Source organism: Physcomitrium patens, chromosome 22 (genome assembly GCF_059467195.1).
Source record: "Physcomitrium patens ecotype Gransden chromosome 22, ASM5946719v1, whole genome shotgun sequence".
Classification (NCBI taxonomy): domain Eukaryota; kingdom Viridiplantae; phylum Streptophyta; class Bryopsida; order Funariales; family Funariaceae; genus Physcomitrium; species Physcomitrium patens.
In genome coordinates this window covers 13,552,602-13,566,573 of record NC_143431.1, presented here as the reverse complement: position 1 = coordinate 13,566,573, position 13,972 = coordinate 13,552,602, and positions in this window count along the sequence as shown.

The following is a 13,972-nucleotide window of genomic DNA, read 5'->3' as shown; positions in this document are numbered from 1 at the left end:
TAAAAATATAATTAAAATTTGATTATAAAATTTTAAAGTTTTCATAGAATTTTATTAGAAATTTTTAGGATTTATTCAATATTTACTTAGATTTTGATTAGAATTCAATTAGAATTTATTTGGGATTTTTTAAGATTGATTAAGGTTTGATTAGGAATTCTTTAGAATTTATTTGTATTTTATTATGATTTCTTTAGAATTTATTTAAGATTCTTTTAAGGTTTCTTTATGATTTTTATAAAATTAATTATTATTTTTTAAGGATTATTAAGGATTATCAAGGATTATTTAAGATTTATTTGGAGTTAATTAAAGTATGATAAGATTTTTTTTAATTTAATAAAAGATATTTAATATAATTGGAAGCTTATTTTAATTATTTAAGATAGCTAAAAAGGTGTTTCTAAACACCTTAAAATTTATTTTTGGATTGTAAATCCAACTTCAAGATAAGATCAAATCCTTCTACAACTAGATTTCTCAATGCATTTTTTGGCTGATTTTTACATAATACAACATTGTATTAACAAGTTACACTAAAGAACCTTTGCATTAGATTTTTTATGTGGACATAGGACCTATTTATTCTTATTTATCTTTAGAATGTATTGTCACAAATACTACTAATTATGACATATTAGTTGATTAATAAGTACTTTATCTATTTGATTTTGATTTTAGTTGAAAAATTAAACCAAGTTAGCATAGATTACATTGAATTGGTCTATTAGTAATAAGCAAAAGTAATTTATATATGTAGCATTTGCTATAGCTGCCATGACTATGTCAACATAGATTATATTTGGTTACAATGCTTTAGTAGCAGATTTGTTTTTTGCACCAATTCTATTAAAGAAGATATTTTTTTATTAGCAATTTAATACATTAATATTCTATGCCACCTTTAGAGGTTCATACACAATACTACAAGAACTCATTTTTGCCTTTACATATTTGTATAGAGTTATCTTGGTAGTACTAAGAGACAATAGCTTTGTTGGAGCATGTAGAAATTCCTTCTAATTGAAATCTACTTATCTTTTCCAACTTATTTGTTAGTATCTACTAGCAAAAGATAATATTCTTTTGAAGTTATTTGCAAGCATCAACAAAAAAATTGATAACAATTTTAGAGGCTAGACTCAAGGTTAAGTAATACATTTATATAGACATTAGATTTATATTAAATTAAGCAACTAAATAGTAGCTAGAAAGGTTATTTGTACTTTATTTGAAATAAGGACATCTATTTTCTATCCACGGTTATTTTAGCCAAATTTTTAAAGATTTTATTCTCATTAGTAATACAAATTTGAAAAGTTTACCTCACATTCATTTACTTATTACTTGGTGGCTTTGCCAAAGTCTTTCATATGCCAAAGCAAGTCAAGGCTTTAATGATTTTTAATCTAGCCTTTCCTTGGACTTAATGTCGCTTTTATATTAGTGGTTTATACACCAATTTACTTTTTTATAGTACATTATTTAAAATGTACCAATATAAGATCATATACAATAAAAATTTAAAAACAATGGCTGTAATATTTCTCAATTTCTTAGTTGTTCAATTCTTTTAGAAAGTATGACATTAGATTCTTATAAATATGATCTTATTAATTTTGGTCCAACTTGTTTTTATTTCACATGCTTACAACAATACTTTCTATAATCATATATTCCATTCATAAGAAGATAGATGATATTTTAAATACTCATTATTTTTTTTTGATTGTTTATAAAGTTGATGCATTTTTACTTGCTTTTGAAAATTAGGTTGAAGCTCTTAGAGGTATGTTTTTTTAGTTTTGTAATATATTCAAAATCTTTTGTAATTCAAGTATATGGTCCTAGCATAAGATGAGATTTTTAATTCCAAAATTATAAGGAGCCCATTGCAAATGAGTATGAATATACCATGGGCTATTTGAATTGCACTATTGTTGCTAATGATCCTACAAAAGATCAATGACACTTTATTTTAAATTAAGCTATAGATTTCAATTTCCTAACATATCTATATATATATATATATATATATATATATATATATATTGGCACGTATTTTATTATTGAAGACTATTATAATAAGTAGTTTTTTACTTTGAAATCAAAAAGTAATGGTCAAGGAGTGGTAGAATCAAAATCCAAATTTGACAATGAAGTATTCAAAATATCATTATTGGCATTAATAATTAGAAAGATAAAAAGAATCAGATAGAAGTAAAAATAAATAAATTTAATAATATCTTATTAAAAATATTTTTAGGAGTTTCATAGACATAGATTTGACTTTACAAGTATTTGTAGGTAATTGGTAGATTAAAAACTTGACCAAAAAATTGGCCACATATTGCACAAGTTGACCACCTATATTACAAGTTGGCAACATGTTGCACATATTGGCTACTTGTAGTATAAGTTGGTCATGTAGCACACATATAAAAACCTTACCTTACAAATAAGATATATATCTTGTAAATTAGGCATGTGGTGGATAATCTATAGAATATTGCTATATAGCTTTTTAATTAAATAATATATATAAAGAAAAGAATGAGGCCTTTTTCATTATTATTAATGCCTTTTTTGTATTTTTATCTTAGCTCAAGAATCTCAAGTCTCTTTGTGTTTGATAAGAACCATTCTAATTTCTATCTAATGTTTATTTTTGTTTTATCTACTTTTTTTTTGTGAGTATTTTAAGAATATATTATTTCTTTAAAATTTTGTTATGATTCATGTCCTTGATTTGAAGTTGAGAAGTTCAAAAAACTTTCTTATTTAAAAATAATATATTAAAGATAAAATTTGTCTTAATATATTTTTCTTACTTTGATCTAAGTTATTAAAGAATTAAAAATTTTAAGAATTATTTTAGAAATATTTCAATATAACATTTCATCTTTTTTAGATTTTATAGCTTTATACATTAATTGTAAAAGAAGTACTTCTGATTTGGATTTAAATAAATATAAAGAAAGTACAGATTTTGATTCTTCTATATATTAATAATTAAAGTTTATATTGGAATCAAGCAACAATTCTTTGGTTGAAAAAGAGACCATAGTGTTTGATAAATGTCTAATAGATTTGGAGCAAAGGTTTCCTAGAATTGAAGTAGGAAAGGTATGAATATTTATTTTCACATACTAAAGTTATTATTATCATTAATCTCAAGAATCCTAAGGGCTATAAAATCAAATCTATTCAACTTTAATTTGAAGATGACTACTATACTTTCAAATAATCTTATATGATTAATATATCAAAAATGGTAGGTATTTAAGCTTATTTTTATAAATTATTAATAATAAGATTGATTGAGTTCTTTAATAGAGAATATATTTGTACTTCAATTATACCTTTAAAAAAAATAGCTTTGGCAACTAAAAAAGATGGATGTATGGCAATTGCTATCTAACCAATTATAAAATCAAAATAAATTGATATCCAATACTAATGCCATAGAAGTTATTTGATGTTGTAGGAATTTTTTAAGTTTTCAACACTTTAGACTTGAATTTTGATTATTACCAATCCTTGATATTTTTAAGAGATTAGATAAACATATCATTCTAGAGAGTTAATTAAGATGGCAAAGATCAATTCTATCATTAGAATTTTTTATCATTTGATCTCAAGAATGTACCAACTAAATTTCAAAGGATGATGGATCAAGTGTTGGTTAGTTTGTTATTTTTTAGATATTAATTTAATATTTTTATTATTTTTAGTAGCAATCTATAAGAATATATAAAGCATTTGCAAGCCATATTTGAATAATTGTAGTAATAGAGATGATATTTGCATCATGGCAAGTACAAGTTTTTCCACCATTAATTACTATACTTAGATTATATAATTGTATCTTGGCTTATAACAAGAAAAGTTAGATGCTTTATAAAAGATTCTAATATCTAATAATATACTATAATTTTATATTTTTTTAGCTTAAAAAACTACTATTATTAATTAATCAAGAATTTTAGCTTGATTACCAAACCACTAACCATTTTCATATACAAGGGCCAACCATAGACTTAGAATTGTAAAATACAATATGCATTTGAAATAAAGATTTAATTCAACGTTAGTACTTTTATGCCATGATGTTTCCAAATTCTTTTAATTGCATATAAATTAGAGTGTTGTATGCTTAGAATCAATTTTAATATAAAAATATAAAGAGAGAAATAAGTAATTTGTTATTTATGCTTCTAAGAGTAACAATAATGTAGAATTTCATTATTCATCTTATAAGGAAAGGCTTTGGCTACAATATAGGCCATTGCTTGCTTCCAACCTTATTTGTATAAATAATAATTTATATTGGTCATAAATCATTAGCATTTAGAGTGGATTATAGAATTAAAAAAATTCAATGATAAGCTTGCAAGGTAGAAAAAGTTTCTTGAAAAATATGACTTTGAAGTTGTGCATTAAGCTAGTATAATCAGTTTCAATGGAAATGGACTTTCTTGTAATCCAAGTCTTTTAGAGGAGGATTTAATTGGAATCAAGTGATATAGGACCTATGACAAAGAAGCAATTTTACTTTATTATATAGATGTTTATGTCACGCTGGAATTTATGTATCACCTTTTAAGTTGGGGGCCAAGTTACATCAGTGCAATGTTTGGAGGGTTTCTCACAATTTGTAAGTTGGATTAAGGTGAGTTTTTTGAGCGTATAGAAGACTTACATTTCCAATTGCATAAAAAATTTCACAACAAGTGGACGGCCAGATTAGAAGTCATAGCTTATCAAAGCTCATTGATTAGAATTACGGCTGACAAGAAAAATATAAATTGCTTTAATATGAAAGTAACAAGATAATTGGGATTTATGTATGATTTAGACTACTAAAAAGAATTTTTTTTTAGCACTTTTGGTTTGAAATTTAAATTATATTCTTCTCATATGGGTGAAACCTATTAGGATTTCTTAAATACTTGTGAAACATAACTTCATTTTTGACAACTACATGCCGAATGCATTCCCTAACAAGACAACATGTAATACGACAATTGTAGTTCTGTATAAGAATTAAAATTGAGAATAGTCTTGCTTGGGATGATACTCAAGTAAGTATTCTTCTTTTAATTGTTTCTATTTTGTTTCCCTTTCACGTTAAAAGGTACTTAAGTGGGTTGGAGGTGGAAGAGTCAAACATTTAAATTATCGAGAAATTGAATAGATTAAAAAGTGTTCTAAGTTGAATGATATGTCTATAGTCATGTAAATGCATTTTTTTATTAAATCTAAGCAATCCAATCTATCTTTATTCATAAAGAATCTGAAACTTTTTGGCAAAAAAAACAAATCAAAGCTCACACAAATAGAGACTGAAGCATTGGACATCCAATCTCTTCCTCCAACGTCAAAAGTTATTTTTTTTCTAAATCCATTTGAATAAAATTTAGACCAGGGAGTAGAAAAAAGAGAGTTAGATATTAACTCTTCTAACTTGATTATAGAGATAAATAAAGAAAGAAAAGAGTCAACACCTCGTCTTCTAATGGAACATGAGAGAAAATCTACACTCTTATATCCATTAATTCTTTGGTTCAACCAAGAGATTTGTTAATTATAATATCAAAGGATTTACAAGTAGCACCTATGTTCCACAACCTCTCTATATTTAAAGGAACTAGAAATGATGATCTATTGGCATATGTGGAGAGGTTCATAGAACTTCTCATGACATATTTAATAATCAATCTGGGTTATTATCTTATATGATTTTTAAGCATCCTAAAAGATGGAGCTTACAAATGGTATAAAAACCATCTCTTCTCTCCTTTCCAAACCTTTAAGAACTGGGATATATTCATGAGGGCGTTCTTAGAAAAATTTAGACTAAAAGTGGAGCAAAGTAATGTCATTACGGCTCCTTTTTCTTTGAGACAAGGAAAAGAGGAAGAAATCACTAAATATATTCAATAATTTGAGCTTATAATAAGTTGATTTGTGGGAACTCTTTTCATGGATGATATTGTCATCTATTTTTTTATTCAAGGATTTTATAGTGAAGGGACAATTTGGGAAATCCTTAAAGGAAAGTGAGATAATTTAGAAGATGTCAAGAAGATGGCTCATTTTATTGAAGACATTGATGAGCAATAAGAATAGATGTAGAAGAAAGAAGACCATAGAATTCCTAGTTTTATCTCCATCCATGCCCAAAATATATAAAATTTTGAATGGTATTTATATTGACTTCTTCAAAATCAAGGTCAACCTATAAATGACTATGCTACACCTTTAGAGGTTAGACTTCTTCTCAAACTCTCTGAATTAACATATCTAGAAGATAGGAATATATAGAAAGAGGATTTTAAGAATGAAGTCCTTTTAAGCCAAAAAAGATTCTAAAATATACTTGCCCAACAAATAAAGGATATGCAAGAGCAGATGACTCTTCTAATTAAAAGCCAAAATTCAAATCAAGCTCTATGTCCTATGGAATTTGATAGGCACATTTCACAGCTTTGATACACTAAGTGTGGTCAATCAGGACATACAAGTTAATTTTTCTTAAACCAATAAAATTACGAGCAAAACCAAGGTAGGCAATAATTGTATGTTCTAACTCATAGGAACCAAGGTATGGTAGGTTCCAATTTCCAATTCCAACCAAGGCTTTAAGATCCTACAACAAAAACAACATAAGGTGTACCACCTTTGCGGAAAAAGACATACATTAGATAGTTATTGAATAGAAAATAAGTTAGTATGTAGAAATTGTGGGAGAAACTATCTTATGGATGTATGTAGGCAATTTGACAAGATAGTTTGCTTAAATTTTTCATAAAGAAATGATCAGCAGCAAGCCCAAGACCATTTGAAGGGAATAAGAATTCCAAACTTAGATAATAGTCTAAGACCTCCTAACTTATTTTATGATTATAGTAATAATTATCAAATCCAATAACCTCCCTTAGGTTTAAATATACAAAGAAGTTTTTTTCCATTAAACAATGGCCAACATCAATATGGCCAATAAATTTAGGGAGAAAATTCTCAAGATGTAAGGTATTTAGAAATACTAATGAAAGAAAAAGGTATTCAATCCATTAGAGACTAGCCTTCATCTTTTCAAACACACTACATCTTCTATGAAGAAGTTTTTAGTAAGGATAAAAAACTTCCTAATATGCCAGCCTTGGCAGTTATGACAAGGTCTAGGTATACTAGATCTCTCTCCTTACTTCAATACATAGTGAAAATAGCTCAAAGGATTCTAATCACTTCTTTGATCTAAAAAAAGTGACATGAGAGGCAATGAATAATGTAATGAAGTCAAAAATATTCTTACCAAATTTTGAATCCAAATTCCCTTAAAATTCCAAAATAGTATAGGAAAAAATTCATGGAAAGGGATTTCTTCCTACAAAAGAATAAAAAGGGCCAAGAATTCCAGATTTTTAATATAATACTTTATTCCCATTCAAAGAAAAAAAACATATAGAATTGTATGATTTATGGAAGGACTTAAAAAAAATTAAGATAGACATTGCAATTGCTTAGTTATTGGACGTTTCTCCTATAATGAGAAAGAGCTATCAAAAAGGCCTTTCCATTAAGAAATGCCAAAGGTCTAAGACAAAAATCCAAATTCATGTTAGAACAATTCAAGTGGCATAACAAGTAAAAGCAATCAAATTAGAAGTGTCTATGGTAGATAAAATCATACCTTATACTATTGTAAATGGAGGTAGTAGATTAAATATAATGCCCATATAAATGATGGAGAAATTAGACCTTAGTATAAGTGCCTCTTTTTGCTATGTAATTAACATAGCTAATCAAAGCCAAGACACTCCTATGGGCCAAATTAATAGATGTAGGATAATAACAGGTAGTGAGGAGTATTTTTTTACTTTTTATATTATTCATATGCATTTGAGTAAGAATTCTTATCCATTACTAGTATGTAAATCTTGGCTAAGAGTGGCTAAAACAAAAATTAATTGAAGTAGAAAAAAATCCTATATCATTTATGGTCCTTTATAAAATCTTACAAAAATCTTCATTCAACTTCAAGGATTACCATTAGAAAGAATTCCTATCAGTTCTAATGAGGATAAAATTGACACTCATCAACCTAAAGGAAAATCGAAGAAAAAAATAAGATTTGCTCATTTGGGAGAAACCGAGTGGGTTAAACACAAGATAGTCAAATCTACCCTACTTAGTTGGATGGACCCCTGATTATATGATTGGAAAGATGTCAGAGAATTTACCTAATGGTTAGCAAAATATCCTACTTCAAATACAAATGAAGTAATAAATGTCAACTTCATAGATGGTTTTGCTACTTAGCACAAATATGAAGAAGAAATCGATTAAGCAACCTTAGTAGATGATATAAAAATTGAAGATGTCTTTGGAATGAACTTTGATGGTACTCAAGGCCAAAAATTAAAAGACATAATTAAAAAATATGACCTTAGTCTCCATCTATAATTTAAAAAAACTTCTACTAGTCTTATGGTTGGAAATAATGTCGCCAAGTCTATTACGATTTGAACTTGATTTTGATCATACATAAATCCCAATTATCTTGTTACTTTCATATTAAAGCAATTTATATTTTTCTTGTCAGCCGTAATTCTAATCAATGAGCTTTGATAAGCTATGACTTCTAATCTGGCCGTCCACTTGTTGTGAAATTTTTTATGCAATTGGAAATGTAAGTCTTCTATACGCTCAAAAAACTCACCTTAATCCAACTTACAAATTGTGAGAAACCCTCCAAACATTGCACTGATGTAACTTGGCCCCCAACTTAAAAGGTGATACATAAATTCCAGCGTGACATAAACATCTATATAATAAAGTAAAATTGCTTCTTTGTCATAGGTCCTATATCACTTGATTCCAATTAAATCCTCCTCTAAAAGACTTGGATTACAAGAAAGTCCATTTCCATTGAAACTGATTATACTAGCTTAATGCACAACTTCAAAGTCATATTTTTCAAGAAACTTTTTCTACCTTGCAAGCTTATCATTGAATTTTTTTAATTCTATAATCCACTCTAAATGCTAATGATTTATGACCAATATAAATTATTATTTATACAAATAAGGTTGGAAGCAAGCAATGGCCTATATTGTAGCCAAAGCCTTTCCTTATAAGATGAATAATGAAATTCTACATTATTGTTACTCTTAGAAGCATAAATAACAAATTACTTATTTCTCTCTTTATATTTTTATATTAAAATTGATTCTAAGCATACAACACTCTAATTTATATGCAATTAAAAGAATTTGGAAACATCATGGCATAAAAGTACTAACGTTGAATTAAATCTTTATTTCAAATGCATATTGTATTTTACAATTCTAAGTCTATGGTTGGCCCTTGTATATGAAAATGGTTAGTGGTTTGGTAATCAAGCTAAAATTCTTGATTAATTAATAATAGTAGTTTTTTAAGCTAAAAAAATATAAAATTATAGTATATTATTAGATATTAGAATCTTTTATAAAGCATCTAACTTTTCTTGTTATAAGCCAAGATACAATTATATAATCTAAGTATAGTAATTAATGGTGGAAAAACTTGTACTTGCCATGATGCAAATATCATCTCTATTACTACAATTATTCAAATATGGCTTGCAAATGCTTTATATATTCTTATAGATTGCTACTAAAAATAATAAAAATATTAAATTAATATCTAAAAAATAACAAACTAACCAACACTTGATCCATCATCCTTTGAAATTTAGTTGGTACATTCTTGAGATCAAATGATAAAAAATTCTAATGATAGAATTGATCTTTGCCATCTTAATTAACTCTCTAGAATGATATGTTTATCTAATCTCTTAAAAATATCAAGGATTGGTAATAATCAAAATTCAAGTCTAAAGTGTTGAAAACTTAAAAAATTCCTACAACATCAAATAACTTCTATGGCATTAGTATTGGATATCAATTTATTTTGATTTTATAATTGGTTAGATAGCAATTGCCATACATCCATCTTTTTTAGTTGCCAAAGCTATTTTTTTTAAAGGTATAATTGAAGTACAAATATATTCTCTATTAAAGAACTCAATCAATCTTATTATTAATAATTTATAAAAATAAGCTTAAATACCTACCATTTTTGATATATTAATCATATAAGATTATTTGAAAGTATAGTAGTCATCTTCAAATTAAAGTTGAATAGATTTGATTTTATAGCCCTTAGGATTCTTGAGATTAATGATAATAATAACTTTAGTATGTGAAAATAAATATTCATACCTTTCCTACTTCAATTCTAGGAAACCTTTGCTCCAAATCTATTAGACATTTATCAAACACTATGGTCTCTTTTTCAACCAAAGAATTGTTGCTTGATTCCAATATAAACTTTAATTATTAATATATAGAAGAATCAAAATCTGTACTTTCTTTATATTTATTTAAATCCAAATCAGAAGTACTTCTTTTACAATTAATGTATAAAGCTATAAAATCTAAAAAAGATGAAATGTTATATTGAAATATTTCTAAAATAATTCTTAAAATTTTTAATTCTTTAATAACTTAGATCAAAGTAAGAAAAATATATTAAGACAAATTTTATCTTTAATATATTATTTTTAAATAAGAAAGTTTTTTGAACTTCTCAACTTCAAATCAAGGACATGAATCATAACAAAATTTTAAAGAAATAATATATTCTTAAAATACTCACAAAAAAAAAGTAGATAAAACAAAAATAAACATTAGATAGAAATTAGAATGGTTCTTATCAAACACAAAGAGACTTGAGATTCTTGAGCTAAGATAAAAATACAAAAAAGGCATTAATAATAATGAAAAAGGCCTCATTCTTTTCTTTATATATATTATTTAATTAAAAAGCTATATAGCAATATTCTATAGATTATCCACCACATGCCTAATTTACAAGATATATATCTTATTTGTAAGGTAAGGTTTTTATATGTGTGCTACATGACCAACTTATACTACAAGTAGCCAATATGTGCAACATGTTGCCAACTTGTAATATAGGTGGTCAACTTGTGCAATATGTGGCCAATTTTTTGGTCAAGTTTTTAATCTACCAATTACCTACAAATACTTGTAAAGTCAAATCTATGTCTATGAAACTCCTAAAAATATTTTTAATAAGATATTATTAAATTTATTTATTTTTACTTCTATCTGATTCTTTTTATCTTTCTAATTATTAATGCCAATAATGATATTTTGAATACTTCATTGTCAAATTTGGATTTTGATTCTACCACTCCTTGACCATTACTTTTTGATTTCAAAGTAAAAAACTACTTATTATAATAGTCTTCAATAATAAAATACGTGCCAATATATATATATATATATATATATATATATAGATATGTTAGGAAATTGAAATCTATAGCTTAATTTAAAATAAAGTGTCATTGATCTTTTGTAGGATCATTAGCAACAATAGTGCAATTCAAATAGCCCATGGTATATTCATACTCATTTGCAATGGGCTCCTTATAATTTTGGAATTAAAAATCTCATCTTATGCTAGGACCATATACTTGAATTACAAAAGATTTTGAATATATTACAAAACTAAAAAAACATACCTCTAAGAGCTTCAACCTAATTTTCAAAAGCAAGTAAAAATGCATCAACTTTATAAACAATCAAAAAAAAATAATGAGTATTTAAAATATCATCTATCTTCTTATGAATGGAATATATGATTATAGAAAGTATTGTTGTAAGCATGTGAAATAAAAACAAGTTGGACCAAAATTAATAAGATCATATTTATAAGAATCTAATGTCATACTTTCTAAAATAATTGAACAACTAAGAAATTGAGAAATATTACAGCCATTGTTTTTAAATTTTTATTGTATATGATCTTATATTGGTACATTTTAAATAATGTACTATAAAAAAGTAAATTAGTGTATAAACCACTAATATAAAAGCGACATTAAGTCCAAGGAAAGGCTAGATTAAAAATCATTAAAGCCTTGACTTGCTTTGGCATATGAAAGACTTTGGCAAAGCCACCAAGTAATAAGTAAATGAATGTGAGGTAAACTTTTCAAATTTGTATTACTAATGAGAATAAAATCTTTAAAAATTTGGCTAAAATAACCGTGGATAGAAAATAGATGTCCTTATTTCAAATAAAGTACAAATAACCTTTCTAGCTACTATTTAGTTGCTTAATTTAATATAAATCTAATGTCTATATAAATGTATTACTTAACCTTGAGTCTAGCCTCTAAAATTGTTATCAATTTTTTTGTTGATGCTTGCAAATAACTTCAAAAGAATATTATCTTTTGCTAGTAGATACTAACAAATAAGTTGGAAAAGATAAGTAGATTTCAATTAGAAGGAATTTCTACATGCTCCAACAAAGCTATTGTCTCTTAGTACTACCAAGATAACTCTATACAAATATGTAAAGGCAAAAATGAGTTCTTGTAGTATTGTGTATGAACCTCTAAAGGTGGCATAGAATATTAATGTATTAAATTGCTAATAAAAAAATATCTTCTTTAATAGAATTGGTGCAAAAAACAAATCTGCTACTAAAGCATTGTAACCAAATATAATCTATGTTGACATAGTCATGGCAGCTATAGCAAATGCTACATATATAAATTACTTTTGCTTATTACTAATAGACCAATTCAATGTAATCTATGCTAACTTGGTTTAATTTTTCAACTAAAATCAAAATCAAATAGATAAAGTACTTATTAATCAACTAATATGTCATAATTAGTAGTATTTGTGACAATACATTCTAAAGATAAATAAGAATAAATAGGTCCTATGTCCACATAAAAAATCTAATGCAAAGGTTCTTTAGTGTAACTTGTTAATACAATGTTGTATTATGTAAAAATCAGCCAAAAAATGCATTGAGAAATCTAGTTGTAGAAGGATTTGATCTTATCTTGAAGTTGGATTTACAATCCAAAAATAAATTTTAAGGTGTTTAGAAACACCTTTTTAGCTATCTTAAATAATTAAAATAAGCTTCCAATTATATTAAATATCTTTTATTAAATTAAAAAAAATCTTATCATACTTTAATTAACTCCAAATAAATCTTAAATAATCCTTGATAATCCTTAATAATCCTTAAAAAATAATAATTAATTTTATAAAAATCATAAAGAAACCTTAAAAGAATCTTAAATAAATTCTAAAGAAATCATAATAAAATACAAATAAATTCTAAAGAATTCCTAATCAAACCTTAATCAATCTTAAAAAATCCCAAATAAATTCTAATTGAATTCTAATCAAAATCTAAGTAAATATTGAATAAATCCTAAAAATTTCTAATAAAATTCTATGAAAACTTTAAAATTTTATAATCAAATTTTAATTATATTTTTAATAAAGTCTACAATAAATTTAAATCCTTAAAAAAAATTAATATAACCACCAATCTTGATTTAAAATTTTCCAAGTTCTCAATCTACTAATTGAAAACAAGTATAAAATATTTAAAGAAAATTAAATTCACAAATTAAGAAAAAATGCTCATAATCTGTTTGAATCTCAACTATCTTTTTTCTTCAGCTTTGATATCAATCTTCTAGCATCAATATCTTCTTTTTGCATCAATTACTTGCTCTAAACTTTTTTATAAATATTAAAAATAAATTCAACTATCAACTTTAAAAATAACCACTTCAATATATTTAGAAAATTGCTCAAAATCATAGAAACCTTTAGTGACCTTCAAAATCCAATTTTTGAAATCTCAGCTCATTTGAGATTCAATAAACTTTGATAAAACCATCCAATTAAGCTCAAAATTATACAGCACAAATTTAATACAATTTTTTTTCTTTAAAATAAAAAAATCATTCAAAATAATTATAACTTTGAAAAGCTCTTATAAAATCTTTTTGCATTCAAATTTATCAAAACCAATGCTCAAAAAAATCCTATTGAGATTTCTTTTAAACCTT